At 43.5% G+C, this 19,874-nt stretch overlaps 1 pseudogene; it reads left to right on the forward strand.

Moving 5' to 3' along the window:
- Positions 1-1,229: 1,229 nt before the first annotated feature.
- The window catches only part of LOC149451395 (G patch domain-containing protein 1-like), a 41,587-nt pseudogene continuing 22,942 nt past the window's right edge, over positions 1,230-19,874 (forward strand).

Genomic DNA, 19,874 nt, shown 5'->3' on the forward strand with positions numbered 1-19,874 from the left:
TGTCTTTAGCACTGCATTTATACTAGCCAAACTGCAGGAAACGATGGTTTGGGAAACTGGGATCGTGGAGGTGGGAGTTTTTGTCAATAGAGGCTAACAGGTCTCCCTAGTGTGGAGAGGCAACAACCGACCACACTGATTCCATCAGAAACTTGTGCACTCTCACAAAGTCGTTCAAAAGACTTCAAATCCAGGATGGGACGAACGCCTTCCATTTTTGAAACTGTGTGTACAGAGTGGAATTGACTCCTCTGAACCTCTCACAGGACGGTAATGGAACTATAGCCCCCTGAGCCAACAGCCCCTGAACTGCAAAATACAGATCCATCAAATGCTGAGGGGAGAGGTATATGTTGTAAGGAAAAAACGTATTTCACTGGAAGGGATTGGAACTCTGTTTTGTAGTTTTAAGATTCCACCTCCAGAAATCATAGGTCAGAAATGAGGGTTAGCCACTAGTCTGCAAATGGTAGAAGATGCCCCCCCACTTCATGTGGAGTCTTCTTGGTGGACTTTTTCAAGCCCAGGGGCTTGGCTGATTAGTCTTTGGATGAAGAAAGTTCACCACCAAAAGTCTGTGCCAGTCTTAATAATTGCGTCCAAGGATGCACCAAAAAGGCAACTGCCCACAAAGGGTACATCACTTAAGCCAACACTTAGGCTAGAGCAAATACCTCACCATAACAGCCAAAGCCAAATAGCAAGGACACATGGTTTTCAATGGCATAGTTCACACCAGTGCTTGCAGTTCCAGTGCATTCTGGTTCCAGGAAAAAAAAAAGTAGAACATGCTGCAATCTTCCTGCACAGAACTCTACTTGTCCGTGGTAAAATGTATAAAAAATGCACCAGAACACACCTACAAGCATCAAAAATTAACCGGACCCCAGTAAAGTGGGAAAAAAAGAAAAAAGTGCATGCAGAAATGCATCTGTAACAGATCTGAAGGCCATTTTTTTGGTATGAACTAGCCCTTAGCGACACTTAATGCCAAATTATATAAGTAAGGGGAAATCTTTCAATGGGGGTATTCGTTCTGATGACAACCGGGGATTCCCCTCCTTTCCTGGTTTCACAGGAAGTGAAGGGAAATATGCTCCTATTGCGTTAAAAGTTAAAGGTTATAACCCTTCCCCACTGAAAATGTTTTGCATTTACTTCTACTTATAATAGAATTCTATGTGTAACCTATTAAAATGTTATTACTTGCAGTACGTTAAAGTGGACAGATGGCGGTGGCCTGCTGTTCAGGGTTACTCACATTGACAGAACAGCCCTCTGGAACTTGTATTTCTGAACAGCAGGACTTGACTGATAAGCAGAGTGCCTGGGACTACATTTTCCAAGAGAGGTAGCGAGTGGGCAGGGGCATATAGAAATCAAAGCCCAGGAGCTTGAGGAGAGGAGTGCAGAGAGAGATAGGTGTGCTGATGGCTGAAGTGCTGAACTAGGCCACGGAGCCAAGATTGGGGAGAGAGAGAGGGGAAATAACTTACTGACCGCCTAGCCTGCCATGCTGCCAAGCAGGCCACTCTGACAGCAGGAGACAGTGGAATGCCAAGTCTGAACCAGAGGGCCCATGGACTGTCTCCATCCATTGTGAAAGACGGATTGCGGCAATCCACCGATTCACATTGATCGGGTCGGAGAGACCCATGCATGCACTAACAAAGTGAACATTGATAGTTTGTCACCTCAGTTATCTACCTGCACATAATTGTGAACATTGCATACAGTTGCCCTAGTTTGCGGTCTCTAAACCAACGTCATTGTTGGAATACATCTTCAGTACAGTTATCATTCAAGCTGACAGGATACACAGTGACAGGTAAAGATACAGCAGTGCCAACTGAATCAACCAGTCCCTTTCCCTTTCTGCAGAGCAGGATTCTTACTACTGTTCATCCTTTACCTTTGTCCATATATCTTTATGCTATCGTTGCTATTTACTATGTCAAGATCAATCCATGGTTAGAGCTCCTAAAGGAAACCTCACATTACTTCTTTACCACCAATCAAGGAAGTGTTAAATCTTCTAATTTTTCCTCACTATCTTTGATGTGACCACCCTAAGGAATTACCATCCACTCCTTGACGCAACCTCGCATCAATTGGGCCCCAACAAGTGCGCAGAAGACATTATAGAGCTCTTAAGAGGGACACTGCCAATTATAACTAAGAATTCTTTTTAATTTACATCTAATCTTTGTTACCTAGCTTTGAGGACCCACAGTGAGCTTACCTATTATTGATAGTCATTCCTGTACACTGGGGATTCACAAACTGGGTAAGGACCCCAAATTGTGTGCTTCCTATAGGCCCATTGCATTTCTTAATAGTGACTTTAAAATCCTTACTAAGCTTCTTTCTGTTAGGCTGAACAAGGTGATCACATCAGTAATTGATTTGGACCAGACAGGTTTTATGCCAGGTAGATCTACAGATATTAACATCTGTTGTCCTCTAATATCCATACAACTCACCTGAATGTGGGCTAACGTACTGTGGCTACGTTGGTTATGGAAAAGGCCTTCAATACAGTGGAATGGGCCTACCTGTGGGAAGTGTTGCGTTGGATGGGGTTTCCCTTGCGTTTTAAATGCAGACGATCTGTTATTGTTTCTTAATGATGTGAACTCATTTTCTAATTTCACGGGTCTGAAAGTTAACTGGCACAAATCATTACTCTTTTCGGTGGATGCGAGAGCCTTGGCTTCCACCTTCCCTGATTCTCCCTTGCAGTGGGTTGATACATTTACTTATTTGGGGGTGGTGGTCTCCAGGTCAGCTATGGATTATGCAGAGCTGAATCTCCACCCCCTTCTGTCTGAGGTCTGGTTAAAACTGAAGTCGTGGAGTAATTTACCTCTCTTTGATTGGTTGAATTAATCTGTTAAAGATAAAAATTCTCCCCAAATTTATTTATGTTTCGCAATTCTCAGTGGCTTCCTAAGTCTTTCTTTGTGAAACTGAATCGCTTATTCTCTTCCTTTCTTTGGGGTCCCAAGCCTCCCAGATTAACAGTTTCTACCCTTACTAGACCTACGGACAGGGGATATTTGGCTATGCCAGACTGGTTTCGGTATTTCCTTGCTTTTCAACTGGTAGGCAGGGCTTAAATTGGAATCTCTCCCCCCCTAACACTTGCTCCCCGCATACCCTGCTGTGGTTAAATCCTTCTCTTCCTCATTTCGCTTCCCTCCCAGACCCCCAATTATGGATTAATACCAAAATAAAACCTTGGAGCACATCAGGGTTCGTGGCAAGCTCCTTTCTTATCCCACTCTTCAAGCTAAATTCAATTTGCTCTCGCATTCCTACTTCAGATACCTTCAGTTCTCCCTTGCCTTTAGAGGTCAGTTCCCTGTTTGACAGCTCTCCCTTTCCTATTCTGAGTTGGAGTCTATCTTTCGTGTACCACACATGGAAAAACCCCTATCGGTATTATACAGATATCTTATTGTGGCGGCCAGCCCCGAATTGGTATCTTCCGTCTGAACTGGAGGACGAATATTCCTAATTTGGATGATGATGATGATGATTGGTCCGAGATTTGAGATTATCCCTTCTCTCCCCTAGTTTCTGCCAGAGATAAACTAATTCAATTTTAAAATTTTACACCGGGCTTACTTTACCCCGTATTGGTTACATAGAATGAACCCCTCTTTTTCCTCCCACATGTTGGCATTGTTCTCACGAAGACAGGGAGTGTTTTCATAACTTTTGGACCTGTCCTTCTATTATGTCTTTTTGGCAGGCAGTATTGCATACAATTGAAGAAGTAGTACATATTAGTGTTCCCCTTGACCCGAAATTCTGTTTATTGGGGCTGGTAGAACCCTTGGCTCCTGCTGTGGCCAAGCACACCTTAATCATAGTCCTGTTGTTTTATGCTCGTAAAACAATCACTTTAAGCTGGGAGAAAAGTCTTTCCCTGCGTAACCTATTGGTGAATTCTAATTTACCCCTTTATCAGACTACCTATTCTAATAGAGTATGCCCCCACAAATTTTATAAAATTTGGTCATGTTGGCTTGATGATATTTATACCGACACTGCGTCGACTGATGTGGGGGATTGACGGATAGCCACCCAGGTGCTTTGTTTTTTCTTTTTCTGTTTTTTTTTTTTTTTTTTTCTGTTGTGAGCTGGGTTCCCTTTTACCTGTTATGGTCCTGTTCTATTGTCTATAAATGATTAGTCCTTGAATATCGTGTGGTATCTCCCCCCCCCCCTTCTTTTTGTTCTTCTCCCTTGGGTTGTTTTTGAACTTTTTGTTTTATGTTCAGTCCGTTGGGCTTTGACCCTGTCCCTGCGAGGGTGTCTGTTGTTTGTATTATGTATGTTTTCACCAAATTCATATGTTTCAAATAAAGATTTTCAGAAAAAAAGCATGCTTGTTATATTCACTGTGGAACCTAAGGGGTTAATCCTCTACATTGTGTAAAAAAAACAAAAAACTGTTTGATCCTATCTTTGATACTCCCCTTCTTCTACTGTCCCCAATCCATCTGCTTATAGGACAGAGCCTTGGGGTCAAGCTGCACATGCACGGTTTTGGTGTGTATTGCTAGAGGTGTGTTGTGTTTTTTTTTGTTTTTTTTGTTTTTTTTTTGAGTGCAGGTGATCAACACTGGGCCAATCAGCACTGTCCAGACAGAGGGTTAGGGGTCCTGCAGCCTCATAGGACAATCAGGGGAAAATGAAAACAACAAGCTTTAACCAATGCCCAGCTGGACACAGAAGTCATGAGACTGCTCTAACTGCTGATGAGAAAAGGTATTTGGCAGTTTATATTTACTAACCTAATTGCATTTCCATGCTGTGTGTACTGTGGGAGACCAGATATAGTGAATGCAGGATCCTGGGTTAGTAACACTTTCTAATTTGCAGGGATTTCCTCTTACTTACTGTTTTGGCAATGGAACAGGAAGTAAAAGGAATTTTCCGCAATAGGACACACATAGCAAAACATAAACTGACAGGGGTTATAGCCCAGCCTTACTCTATCCAAAATGGAAAAAAAGGTTTTGCCTATAATTCTATTTTAATAATTTTAATACAAATAATTTAAATGCATCAAGACCGAGAACAAATGCCCATGTGGCTTTCAAACTCTTGACAACGAATCACCAAAAACACTTCTAAATAAAATAAGAATATATACAAATCAGTGAGCGCTCTAATAAAAGCTGCTTTTCCACTAAAAGGTAACCAGATAAAACCTAAATAAGTATATAAGTTCAAAGTGCAGCGCTTAAATTATAACTATTGTCCATGGTTAAGACCAAATATACATATAAAATAAATAGTTCATAAAGTGACAATCCGTGCTAGGGTTCCAGTTGCAGTAGTGGAAATATTCCAATATTAAGTGCTTGTGCTGGAAGATATGGTAAAATTACACACTCACCAGATGCGTAATGAAAATACACATGTATATATACACTCAGAGGTCCCCTTTAAAGAAGCGAGGTAGGCCAGGCATGGAATACACCCAGCAGGTGTTCCTGGAGTTTAAAGGAATCTGTTCAGCCAGAGGTCCCCTTTAAGGGATGGATGGGTGTTTGCAGCCTGTTTACAGGAACTCCCTCCTCTGAATACTGGGATGGATACAGCTCGTCTGTCAGTTGGGCTCTGAAAATTAATAGCTCAGCAAAGGAGCCAAACAAAAGGTGCCCATAGTGTAGTAAATTTAAAAATGGTAATGTTATTCCAAAATCAATAAATATCCAGGTAAAATACAGCCAAAAGTGATAAGGACTGACCGTCCACTTAGCAAGATGGCCACCGGACCTTCACGAGGCTCCGGCGGCGTAATGGCTTCTCCTTGACGCGTTTCGTGCCACGCATGTCTTCAGAAGGGGATGCCAATACCGCCATGACGTGCGCCGTGTAAATATATAGGGAAGACGGTGCATGTGCATTACGCAGGCGCCATCTTGGTGAAAGGCAAAAAGGGCGCATGTGCGGGCGTCCATTTTGCCATGGATTTACACACTGAAGATTAATCACAGACTGGGGAAAATTAAGCATCTGATAATTAGACTCAGAATGCGCAAAATATAAAATCGGAGGTAATATAATAATCAAGAGAATGATAGTCCACTATTTTATGAGAGGTCCAAAAAACCAAAACTATAAAACCTCGGACGCTGTACATCAGAATGCCAGAGTAAAAAGTGCAGAAGGTTATAAAAACAAAACGCATGACAAATAGCGTTAATATAACAATGAGTGACATTTGGATGCATATGCATTAAAATGGGGACATCAAATATGATAAAAGAGTGTATGACCGGATTTGTCAAATGAAAATTAATATTAATAAGGGGCTAATTTAGAAACAAACCCCTCAATCTCAGCTTACAATAAACATATAAAAAATATAAAAATGAAACAAATCCATGGCAAAAAACGCACGTATAACCAACAGAGTTAATATAAGTAACTAAAATAACATATCATCGAAATAAAAATATAGAGCCGGATAAAACAAACTAGAATAGAATAAAAAACCAACATACACATGTATATAAAAACATATATATAAATTAGTTATATGCGTAAGATAAATACCAATAAAAATAATCAGTATGAGTAAAAATATATAGAATCAGATAGGACTGTATATAAAATGCTATAAATCAACATATGTAAAGAAAAACACAGCTACATACTAAAATCTAATATCTTAAAAGTATGCTGAAATAGATGTTTTTGTATATAAAACAGGGGAGTAAAAACCAATAGAGAGAATATATGGGGATAGGAATGGATAAAACTCAGTCTAGCTATTCTCAATAAAAGTTAACATCAATATCTATAGAGACTTCAACATCCCTATCAACATTAATAATCCAGCTACATCCCAACTCCTCCACTTAACCTCTTCTTTTGCATACATTCCACCACCCACTCCGATGGGAACACCCTGGACCTTGTTTTCTCTCATCTCTGCATTCCCCACAACCTCACAAATACCCCCTTTCCTCTCTCTGACCACAACCTTATTACCTTCTCTGTCTCCTTGTCCTCAAACACCTACCCCTCCAAATGTCAAACTATCACCAGCCGAACTTGAACCCTACCCCTTTCCACTCTGCAGCTGACTAACAGTATCCTTCCCCTGTGCTGCCCTGACCGGGCCACTACTTTTTATAACTACTCGCTGTCGGCCGCTCTAGACTTGTTAGCGCTTCTAACCACACGAAGCATTCGACCCCGACCGCTTCAACCCTAGCAGACTGACCATACCAAAAATCTCAAATGACGCAGTCGTGCGCTGGAGCGACTATGGCACAAACCCAGATCCCAACAAGCGTTCACCCGATATAAATCCGCCTTCCTCACCTACACTTCCTCCCTCCGCGCTGCCAAGCAAGCCTACTTTGTGACCCTCATCAATACCCTATCCTCCAGTCCTCGCCTGCTCTTCTCTACGTTTAACTCTCTGCTCTCTCTGCCCCCACCTCCACCCAATCCCTCACTCACCGTCCACGAGATTGCCAATCACTTCAAAAACAAGATCAACACAATTCGTAGGGACATCGCCACTGCTCAGACTTCCACCCCACCTAGCATCCCTCATATGAAAACCCCCTCAACTCCCCTCTCCTTCGACCTCGCCACTGTCCAGACCTCCACCCCATCTAACACTCCCCACACAAAAACCCCTCAACATTCCTCCTTCGACCTCGCCACTGCCCAGACCTCCACCCCACCTAACATTCCTCACACTAAAACCCCCTCAACACTCCACTCCTTCAACCTTGCTACCACTGAAGAGGTCACTAAGGTCTTTTCTGAAGCCCGCCTCACCACCTGCCCCCTTGACCCTGTCCCCTCACAACTCCTACGATCATCCTCCTCCTCCATCCTAAGCACCCTCACTCACATCATTAATCTCTCCCTCTCTGCTGGCGCTTTCCCCTCCCCTCTGAAGCACGCAAACATCATTCCCATACTTAAAAAACCTTTCCTGGATCCAACCGACCTGAACAACCTTAGACCCATCTCCCTGCTGCCATTTACATCCAAACTCCTTGAGCGCTTAGTCTATAATCGCCTGAGTTCTCACCTCACCGACAACAACCTCCTGGATCCCCTATTGTCTGGCTTCCGTCCCCTATGCTCCACTGAAACTGCCCTACTTAAACTCACCAACGACCTGCTAACCGCCAAAGCTAATGACCACTACTCAGTGCTCCTACTCCTCGACCTCTCCGCGGCTTTTGACACGGTTGACCACCCCCTCCTCCTCAAAAAAAACTACACTCTCTTGGCCTCAGAGACTCCACTCTCTCCTGGCTCTCTTCCTATCTATCACAGCACTCCTTCAGTGTTACCTATAACGCTACCACCTCCCCCTCACTCCCCCTCTCTGTTGGGGTCCCTCAAGGTTCTGTCCTAGGGCCCCTTCTCTTCTCCATCTACACCTCCTCCCTTGGCCAACTGATACTCTCACGACTTCAACTACCATCTCTATGCCAATGACACGCAAATCTATCTCTCTACCCCTCGCCTCACCCCCTCAGTCTCCGCCCGAATCACTAGCCTACCGAACGACATATCGGATTGGGTGTCACTCCACTTCCTCAAATTAAACCTTTCCAAAACCGAGCTCCTAGTTTTCCCCCCAGCCCATGCCCCCCCCCCCCCCGACTTCTCCATCACATCCAACAACACCACCACCACCACCATCAGTCCTACCCCGCAAGCCAGAGTACTAGGTGTCATCCTAGACTCCAACCTGTCTTTCCAACCCCAGGTCCGATCACTGACAAACTCATGTAGACTCCACCTCCGCAACATCTCCAAAATATGTCCGTTCCTAACCCCGGAACCTACTAAGCAACTCATTCACTCCCTTATCATATCACGACTTGACTACTGTATCTCCCTCCTCACCGGCTTACCTCACCACAGACTATCCCCGCTTCAGTCTATCCTGAATATGCGGCCAGACTCATCCACCTCACCGCTCCGTATCCGCCACCCCCCTCTGCCAATCCCTCCACTGGCTTCTGATCGCCCAACGGATAAAATTCAAAATGCTAACATTGACGTACAAAGCTGTTCATAACACTGCCCCAAACTACATCACTGACCTGATATCCAAATACCACCCTAAATGTACTCTTTGCTCCTCACAAGACCTCCTACTCTCTAGTTTCCTAGTCTCCTCCACCCATGCCCATCTCCAGGACTTCTCCAAGGCTTCCCCCATCTTCTGGAACTCCCTACCCCAACCCATCAGACTATCACCTACCCTCCTCTCCTTTAGACTAACCCTGAAGACCCTTCTCTTCAGGGAAGCCTACCCCGCCCTCAGCTAATTGCCAATCTCCTCCACTCTTCCTACCACTCCATCCCCCACAGCTATTTCCTCCTGTACCACTGTCCCCTCCCTCCTAGATTGTAAGCTCCAAGGAGCAGGGCCCTCGAGCCCCTCGTGTATCGAATTGTATTGTTACTGTACTGTCTCGTGTACTGTCTCCCATTTTAATGTACAGCGCTGAGCAAACCGTTGGCGCTATATAAATACTGTATATTAATAATAATATTGTGTCCAGCAGGGTGTAAAGTACCTATTTCAAAAATCCACTTAATTTCATGCTGTGAAACTGCTCTCCTTTTATGCGTACCCTTCCAATGTGGTTTTACAATGTCAATCCCCACAAACTTAAGTGTAGAGGGGTCTTTATTGTGAAGTACTTGTAATGTTTGGATAATGAATGCTCCTCAAAACCCCTTTTGATGTTGTACACATGTTCTTGAAGTTTGTCTCTTAGCCTTCTGGTTGTACGTCCTATATATTGCTTGTGGCAAGAACACTCAAACATATAAACCACATAGCGACTAGTACAGGAAATAAATTTGTCGATATCATATGATCTCCCAGTGCTATGGGATGTGAAAGATTCATATTTCTTTTTGCTGATATTACATTGACAGATAACACACTTATACATGGATAAAACCCTTTAAGGTTAGAAAAAAGAGAAATCGTTTCTGGTGGATTAACCACATTGGGTGCTATTCAGTTCCTAAGGGCAGTTGCCTTCCAAAATATAATCTCAGGCTTGGCAGGTAATATTGTGATAGGACTGGATCCGTTTTTAGAATTTCCCAATTTTTGATAATTTTTCTGATGGTCCTATGTTGTGTAGAGAAGGTTGTGATGAACGGGCATACTCTAGTTTGTCCATGTCTATCAATATTTTTGAGCATGTCATCCCTGTTCATATTAGCCACTAAGTTTAAAGTGTTATCCAAGGTGGTTTCATCATAGCCCTTTTCCATAAATCTGTGCTGAAGGATCAGGGCCTGTGAATGGTATGAATTTGTATCTGTGCAGTTTCTCCTGATCCTCATGAACTGTCCTTTGGGGATATTGGCCAACCATGAAGGGTGGTGGCAACTATCCACTGGTATATAGCTATTGCGATCAGTATTCTGTAAATCTGATTTGGTAATAATTTTCCCATTTTGGTTGATTAGAGTTAAATCCAAAAAATTAATTTCTTACGTACTATAGGTATATGTGAGATTAATATTAAGATCATTGTTCAGTGTTCCAAAAAAATTTATCAATGCTTGTTCATCACCTTCCCATAGAAGAAAGATATCACCTATATATCTTTTATAAAGGATTAATTCTGGCCATTCCCTTGCGTAAATCAGATCTTCCTCCCAACGTGCCATGAAGAGGTTTGCAAGACTGGGGGCAAATTTAGCCCCCATAGCTACTCCTTTGATTTGCAGGCAGTATTTTTCTCAAACCAAAAATAATTTCTATCCATGGCAAATTGCAATAAATCCATTATAAAGTTGGTGAGATAGTGGTAAAGTGCTGCTATGTGTAAGATAAAAAGCAGCTGCTTGCATGCCATCTCTGTAATCAATCTTACTATAGAGTGATGCCACATCAGCATTAACCAGGCAAGTAGTGGGTGCTATAGTAAGGTCTTTCACCTCCTTTTAATACGTTTAGTATCTCGCAGGTATAATATTTCATGTCCAAGTGTATACCGAACCATTCATCAACACATAGTGATATATGTACCCACAAAAGTAAAGTCCACTCCAATAGCGCATATTCTTGTATACAGTTTTGTGATAGGTGAACTACAGATGCCAGTAATCCTTGTTGTCATCCCCATGCTCCTCCACCAAAATAAGGCTCAGTTCGTATAACAGAAATTGTGACCCCAAATTTAAAGTGGAACTTTACTCATAACCACTTGATAAAAAATAATGTTCTTTAGCAAGGAACATACATTCCACATTAATATATATTACAGCCAGCATTTGGGTTGGATGTCATCCAACGCTACATACAAAATGCCCTTTCAAGGAAATCTTTAAAACCTTTGTGTTCAATAAAGTACATTTGTTGTGTAGTGCCCCTGAAGTTTAGCTAGGGGGCGATAGTTAATTTTTTTTAGGCAGAGGCTGAGTAGCAGCCTGAGATGAGTCAGCCAGGTTATTTTGGGTCAGGGCTGAGTTCTCTGCAGGTTAGTTCCTTGATACCCCCCTGCTTTAAAAGCTTGAGAAGTTTCTGAAAGGCAGTGGGTGGGGTGAGGAGGGACTGATCTGCATATTTAAGGGACCTTGGCCAATCCCCAAGCAGGAGGTTTTCCTAGGACATATTATGTATGTAGCCTTGGATGCCATCCAATTTTAAGAGCTGGTTCTAATAGCTTACTCTGCTGGGGTGGTGGACGTTTTTCAGCTGCTGAGGGACTTTGGTTATGAACACTCTGGTGTGCTGATATTTGATATTTATTCCACATCCAAAATTAGTGTGTGCAGAAAATTACCTCCAGCATTGTTCCTGTTTCTTCATTCTGGAGGCTGCCATTTTGCTGAATCTCAGAGCCCTGAGCAGCAGTAAATCTTTAGGCTGTCAGCAGATTGACCCCTACAAATTCTGCATAGTGCCTAAAATAGGGAGCAACTGAGCATGTGCAGAGCAGTGTGAGACACTGTATTACTGGATTTTAAACCGTATAGGCACTTATTTTTAATGTTTAACATAGCTATACCTGCAAAAGGGGCCAGCCTCAAGTGATCTGGTAGGACTTAATCTTCCTGAATAAAGTTTCAGGTCAACAGTGCTTGAACAAGGGACATAGGCCAATAGTCACCTGGTCAAATCACAGCAAGGACAGCCAGCGCCTATGGTCCTCTGCCTCTTGTGTCAAAATAGGGCCAGATGGTGCAAACTTGAATCAAATTGTGCCAAATCACAGCCATAATGCTAGGCTTGCTGCACATATCATACACTCCTCTCTGCTCCCTGTGTCTGGACGGCTCTGTACTGAGAAGATCACTTGAGTCCTTGAACTTATTAATTTATTGTTATTCTTGTGTTAGGATGGACCCCTTCGACGGTCGTGTCATCTTGTCAGGGTAGGTCTGACCACCAAGCCAGTCGGCCGGAGGATTTCATGGATGAGGAGGTAAAATAACCTGTCAGAAATGTGTGTTGTCATCTGTTATGTACAGATCACATTGACAGTTGGCTGTAGACCTGGTGGATTGATTACATTTAGGGTTTATTCACATGTGAGGTGGAGGGGGCAGTAAAACTCCACAGGTTGAGCCACACTTTTACCACCCCAACCCCTCCCCCCAACACTCCGCCCCCTTAGCGCCCCCCTTTTGCTGCAAAGGCAGTGTCCAGGGGTGTTTTACATGTCACGACAAGAATTCTACCCCTTGTCGCTTTTGGCAAGCATTTCACCTGCCGAATGCAACCCATTCAATTGATTAGCGCCATTTTGCAAGCACCCTGCAATCACATACAGTACATGCAATTGTTAATGTACTGCAATAGGAAGAAGGGTTAGCCCCACACCAGAGGATTGATGAATTATAGCAAATATATATTGATCCATAGGACATAGAAAACACCAGGACATGTGTACAGAACTTGTTAACGTGTTTCACACGATCACGTGCTTAATCATAACCATATCACTATCACCGATACAGATTGCTATCTATGAGCTAACCGCTCTCTGCAGCACATCTAGGACTATACACCTCTTTTGGTTGATATAGTCGGTGGGGATCCCCTTCACTGGTCTGAGTGCCATATTATTCCACAGCCCTATCCATGGACTTGGATAATGTTCTTGTCACATTATATTACAACCAAGTTGATATATCCAATATTCCTCATTTTCAAGCATAGAATTCCATCTTTGATTCATGGACCAGTCATCTCATCCCTACAGTTATCCTTCTAGAGGGATCTATTTAATGTATCATTACCATCCATGCACCCACCTGATACTATGTATGGGCTTTGGGGTGTATATGTGTATGCATATGAAACTTGTGGAGCTATAATTTATATCAACAATTGATGGCCTTATTATATGCAATTCCAGTCAGGCTTCCACAAAATTATATACATATACTATATTTGACGTCCGGACGTCTTTAATTGACATTGTTTTTAAATGTGTCTTGTATGTTCACATGTAAGTCGTGGTCATTGAGCACTGCGTGGTAACTTCATATGGTTACATCACAAATTACTTGCTAAAATTGATTAAATACTATTTTAATTCACTAAAGTCTGATACAAGCCTTGTTTGCTGTCCAATTAACCACTTGGGCTATACCCATTCATGAGATATTTTTTGTTTTTGCTCTGTTCAATGGTTTAGACAGCAACACTTTTAAAGTGAAGAGGCAATCCATGTCCTTCAATATTTCCCTCTAATTCCTTTTTGTCTAGACTGATTGAAATTCAGCCAGTTCAGTAGGGACTGGCTAAATTTCGATCATTGTGTGGCTATCAGTGTTTGCCAGACGTCGATCGGTTGATCAACTTCTGTTGAACAGACAAGTTGGTAAACCTTTCTTGATCAGCTGCTGCAACAGTGGTGTATTCTGACAGCTGCGGGAGCCGCCTTTAGAATACAGTGTCCCCTTGGGGTGTTTCCTCCATTCACCTTGCTTGTGTGGAAAGAGGAATTTGCTTTTAGTTTTTCATTCACCTGGTGAATTTGTGTATGGCCAGCTTTAGACTGCATGTTTAGCCGATATTTAGTTTACAAAAGGGGTTATGGAAGGGTTACAAATTTGTTGGTTTGTTCAATGGGGAGATTTACGTTCACAACCTGTCCTGCAGATGAAACAGGAAGGGAGAGGAAAATTTATAACAAAGCAAAGGGAATTTTCCCATTAAGCTCTCCCAAAAGCAAGAGTCCATAGGGGAACATTTGCCCTTTCCTTTTTGTTTTGTTGACAACTGTAAAACTTCGAATTTCCTATCCCCCTTCTTCCATGGAGACAGTACCTACCAGGACAAATACAGAGGGCAAAGCTGTCAAGAAGGGACACGGACAGCAGTATATTAATATTACGCAGGGCTGAGGACTCTCCCAGCACTACCATGTGACAGTGTTGATAACCAGAACAAAATAAAAGTGATGGAAATGTACTCTTTTTGTTTTACAGGATCTCAGTGAGTTTGGCATAGCACCAAAGTAAATCAACAGAAGATTTTGCTTCAAAAACCAAGACAATATTCGGGAGAAGGCCAGAGAGCTGCCAGTGGCCACTGCACCTATACCAGGGGCCACCATCCTGGAGGACTTAAACAAGCGTGCCAAGTAATTTATTTTTAATACAAGCTAATTATTCTCCATTGGGTTGTTTGCAACTACAACCAAAACTTTTTGTTAGTTTTGGATTGAGTGGAGAAGAATTACCCTCTGTGTCTGTTTTCCCGCACTTCCTGTTTTCTCGGTGACAGTGGTATTAAGGGTGGTTATTTACAATCGTATTATAATATTCCAAAAGTCAAGTCGCCATTCATGGGATCTAAAAGATGAATGTTCAGTGACCATGTTTATTTCGACAAGGTACAATCTCATCTTCCTCAGGACCTCCAGGACTTTATTTTGAAACATTGAAATAAACCTGATCACAGAGTGTTTAAAGCCCGGTGAGTTGCTGTCCTATCTTTTGGATTATATGTACATCATGCTTTTCTGAGCACCTTGGCCCATGGATAGTGCAGTTTAGAGGAAGGTGTAAAGCCTCAGATGTCAGATTTTTAACACCATCTGCTTTCTTGTGGAAAATCCCAAAACTTCTGTCCAGTGGTCATCTGGATAGGAAGTAAGTGGAAATCTCTCCATTGGAGACCAAGAAAACATTTTAAAAGTTCTAACTCTTTCCTTCTGTATCCGAAAACTGAGAAAAAATGCCTTAGCTGGGGTAGCACTGTAAAGCAGACCATTCAATAAAACGCAAAGTCTGTAAATAGTATCGTGGCCCCTCTCCTCATAAATTCACTTACTGTCACTGTCCTTCTGGGAAGATTCCTTGAGATTTCTGAGCAGGCAAAAAATTGTAGATACTCCAGTCCATTACAAGAGTGCCTTTCAGTGAGATTTCAGCTGCTCTCTATTCTCCAGGATTTCATGGGAAGGAATATTAATAATCCTTTTCTAGGTGCTGCAAGAAGATGACGGGTGAGGTATAAGTCTAAAACTCCCTCCCTCCCTCCCTTTGGTTTTTAGTACTGCAATGCTGTGAGCAAAAAACATCCAATGGTTTCAATGGCCTAGCAACAGTCAGGTCATGAGGGTTACTAGGAGTTGCTTCCGAGGGGAATCAAATGGTCTACAGGTAAAACAATAAAATTAATCATCAATTTACAAAGCAGCACAGATATTCAATATCTACTGGGGCCTCTTGACTGCTTTTTCTGGAAAGGGCAAACGTGGCCTTTAATGGAAAATATCTGTGTGTTTGGCCAGCTTCACTGTTGATGTGCAGCTGCTGTGCTAGATGGGCTGGAAGGAAGAACAAGGCATGGGTCCCAGGACCAAGAAGAAAGTGCAAAAGCAGGAACCTGGTGGGTGCTATTATGAAATGTTTGTAAGCCCAATAAAGATTTTTAGACCTAAATAACTCCATGACATTTAAGGCTCAGTTCACACTAGTGCAATTTCATATACGACCAGAGTCGCACAGAATCACATGGCAATGTAAATCGCATTGTTTTCAATGGTGCCCATTTACATCATTGCAACTCAGCTTTGGAAAAGGTTCCTGTACTACTTTGGTGTGATTGTAGTGCAATTTTGGCCCCATCTTGCAGAATATGCAAACTACATCCAAATTGCATTCAAGTTGCACTACATAATCACTCTGAAAATCGGATCAAAATTGGATTGCAACAAGGTGAACCTAGCCTAAAAGAATTACAAAAGAAGCATGTATTTACTAAATTAACATACTATACAGTTTGATTTGTCATAATTTTCTCAGACATTTTTCTTAAACTCGTTCCTGTTATTTCAAGATTTAGTCTCCCTCCTTTCTCCTGCTGTGTCATAGCTGGGTAAACCTGAGCCAAATATAATGCAGTGGGAGCTTTCCCACCTTTGTTCCTGCTGAGATTGTGATATACAGGAGGCTACACCCTTAGCTGTTCATGAACCAATAGAAGTGTTGTTTGTCAGGTGCTGTGTTCTCATTGATTTATGGGATAATGGGGTTTATTTACTAAAGCTGAATAGTGCAAAATCAGGTAAACTTCTGCATAGAAACCAATCTGCTTCCAGGTTTTATTGCCAAAGCTTAATTGAACAAGCTAAGGTTAGAAGCTGATTGGCTACCATGCACATCTGCACAAGATTCTGAGTGCATCAGTTTTAGTAAAGCTCCCCCCGTGTGTGTAACATGTAACTCTTAAAGAAAAATGTTACCCTCACAATAAAATTGTTGTTTTTCCCCACTTATGCTGTAATAATAAAATTACAAGTCCAACAGATCCAACTCTATCCTCTTCTTGCACCAAGCTCTCCTAGTCCAGGACCCATCCCACGACTCTGTCTTCATTGTTTACATCACTGTAAGCCAGCTGTCTCTTTGAGATTTGGCGTTCTTTTATATGAATAGAAGGTAAAGCCTCCTGAGATATGGCACTAGAAGAAGAGTGAAATGTTATTCTTTCCTAGGCATGGATGGCGGCAAGGAGCAGGATTTGCCAAAAAATTATAAAAGGTGAAAGACAAGAAAAAAAAAAAGTCAGCTTTGTAAAAAGTGGAGGGGGGGAAATGGGATTGTAGCCAATTCAATTGTGGGTCTGCTTTTAGGTTAAAGTTGAGGCGACATGGAAAAAAATTCATTCGGGACAAGGGGACTGTCCAGGGGCTGCTAATGAACATTTGATAAAAGTTGTCTGCAATGGAATGAGCACATGTTTGTTTTGTACATGCTGCTGCAGTCACAATGAAGATGCTGAGTGCTGAACTAATTGCCTTTCGTCTGGTGGTCATGATCATTTGACAGTGATCACCTAACAAAGCAGTGTTAGATAAGCACACTTCCCTGTACTACTTTCATAGGAGCAGTGGATGCAGAAGAACATTCAGTGCTCATTCAACGTGGCTGGTGTTCTCCACTGCATAATACTAGCTTTGCCCTGTGAATGCTCTTTCCAATCTGGTGTTTGAAAATAGTTTGACAGTAATCAGAAACAGCATTTTTTTTTTAAGCTCAAACCTGCAACACACTTCTGGCAATCCTTGGCCACTTGTATTATCTCCTTTGCTGAGCTCTATGGTGGCTCTGTGTTCCTCTGGGGGGCTCTGTGTTCCTCTGGGGGGCTCTGTGTTCCTCTGGGGGGCTCTGTGTTCCTCTGGGGGGCTCTGTGTTCCTCTGGGGGGCTCTGTGTTCCTCTGGGGGGCTCTGTGTTCCTCTGGGGGGCTCTGTGTTCCTCTGGGGGGCTCTGTGTTCCTCTGGTCTGTGTTCCTCTGGTCTGTGTTCTTCTTGGGGGCTCTGTGTTCCTCTGGGGAGCTCTGTGTTCCTCTGGGGAGCTCTGTGTTCCTCTTGGGGGCTCTGTGTTCCTCTTGGGGGCTCTGTGTTCTTCTTGGGGGCTCTGTGTTCTTCTTGGGGGCTCTGTGTTCTTCTTGGGGGCTCTGTGTTCTTCTTGGGGGCTCTGTGTTCTTCTTGGGGGCTCTGTGTTCCTCTTCGGGGCTCCACAGGGGAGCTCTGTGTTCTTCTGCTGGTCTCCACAGGGAAAGCTCTGTGTTCTTCTGCTGGGCTCCATGGTAGGCCCCTGTGTTCCTCTGCTGGGCTCCATGGTAGGCCCCTGTGTTCCTCTGCTGGGCTCCATGGTAGGCCCCTGTGTTCCTCTGCTGGGCTCCATGGTAGGCCCCTGTGTTCCTCTGCTGGGCTCCATGGTAGGCCCCTGTGTTCCTCTGCTGGGCTCCATGGTAGGCCCCTGTGTTCCTCTGCTGGACTCCATGGTAGGCCCCTGTGTTCCTCTGCTGGGCTCCATGGTAGGCCCCTGTGTTCCTCTGCTGGGCTCCATGGTAGGCCCCTGTGTTCCTCTGCTGGGCTCCATGGTAGGCCCCTGTGTTCCTCTGCTAGACTCCATGGCGGGACTAGGGTTGCCACCTCATCCCTTTAAAACCGAAAACACATTAATTACACAGGTTCTGTGGCTGATTAAGGTGGTAATTAAACTCACTTGAATGCCTTATCTGCACTAAATTATCCTCAGAACCTATGTAATTACTGTGTTCTGGTTTAAAAGGATGAGGTGGCAACCTTAGGCGGGGTTCTGTGTTCCTCTGCTAGTCTCCATGGCTGGCTCTGCGTTTCTCTGCTGGTCTCCATGGCGGGGCTAGGGTTGCCCTAGAGCCCAGCAGGGGAACACAGAGGTCCATCCTGGAGCCCAGCAGAGGAACACAGGGCCCTACCTAGGGTTGACACCTCATCCCTTTAAAACCAAACATAGTAATTACACAATTTCTCTGGCTGATTAAGGTGGTAAATAAACTCACTTGATGTAATTAATGGTGTCAGGGCTCCCAGGTATGACCAGAGGTGTGTGACTGAAGCAGGGAAACGCAGACCTCAGATATGTTATAAACAATATAATTTATTAACACTAACAATACAAACATAAACGCAGTGCAATACTAAAACATAATACAGTGCAAACAAACCAAACCACCCACAGATAACAGTACATACAAGCAAGCGTCGTCAGGCAGGCCGGGTCAATATCAATTGGGCAGGTAGGTACAGGGGGAGCAAGCGGAGAATGGTCGGGGTCACAGGCCAGGTTCAGCAGGTAGCAAGCAGCATAGTACAGAGGGTCAGGCAGAGGGATGGTCCGGGTCACAAGCCAGGGATCAGAACAGGTAGCAAGCAGCGTAGTACAGAGGGTCAGACAGAGGGATGGTCAGGGTCACAAGCCAGGATCAGAGCAGGAGAAGTCAGCAAAGGAACAGAAACAGGATGCAGGACAGATACAGGGCCCAGGACAAACACAACACCAAGGCCGAGTCTGTGGGTCTGGCCATCCCTTAAATACCCCAGCATCATCAGTTACAGGTGTTAGCTGGCTGCAGAGTTGAGTCTCTGATTGCTGGGAACACCCGCTGGCCAGCCCTGGTACTGCAGATCAAAAGGCAGGTGAGTCCCACCATTGCTGGCCAGTCCATTCCTAACAAATGGGTTCGGGTTTAAACGGATGAGGTGTCAACCCTAGGTGGGGCCCTGTGTTCCTCTGCTGGGCTCCATGACTGACCTCTGTGTTCCCTTGCTGGGCTCTATGGCAGGGTTTTGTGTTCCTCTGCTGGGCTGTATGGCAGGGCTATGGTGGTGTGGGACTGTGTATTCCTCTGCTGGGCACTATGCTGGAGCTATAGGCTCGTAAAGCTTACCAGTATTCTACTTTTTTTTTTTTTCTTTTTTTTTGTGTGGGTAACTATGATGTGTTCTGCTGTGCATTTGGAGGGGTTGACCTGTCCCTGTATGTAGCTAAACAGGAATTGCAGCACTGATTCATTCTTTAAATACTCTGCTATCATTTTTAACTG

This window comes from Staurois parvus, unplaced genomic scaffold (genome assembly GCF_062004578.1).
Source record: "Staurois parvus isolate SC_StPar_1 unplaced genomic scaffold, SC_StPar_1.0 ptg000541l, whole genome shotgun sequence".
Lineage (NCBI taxonomy): Eukaryota > Metazoa > Chordata > Amphibia > Anura > Ranidae > Staurois > Staurois parvus.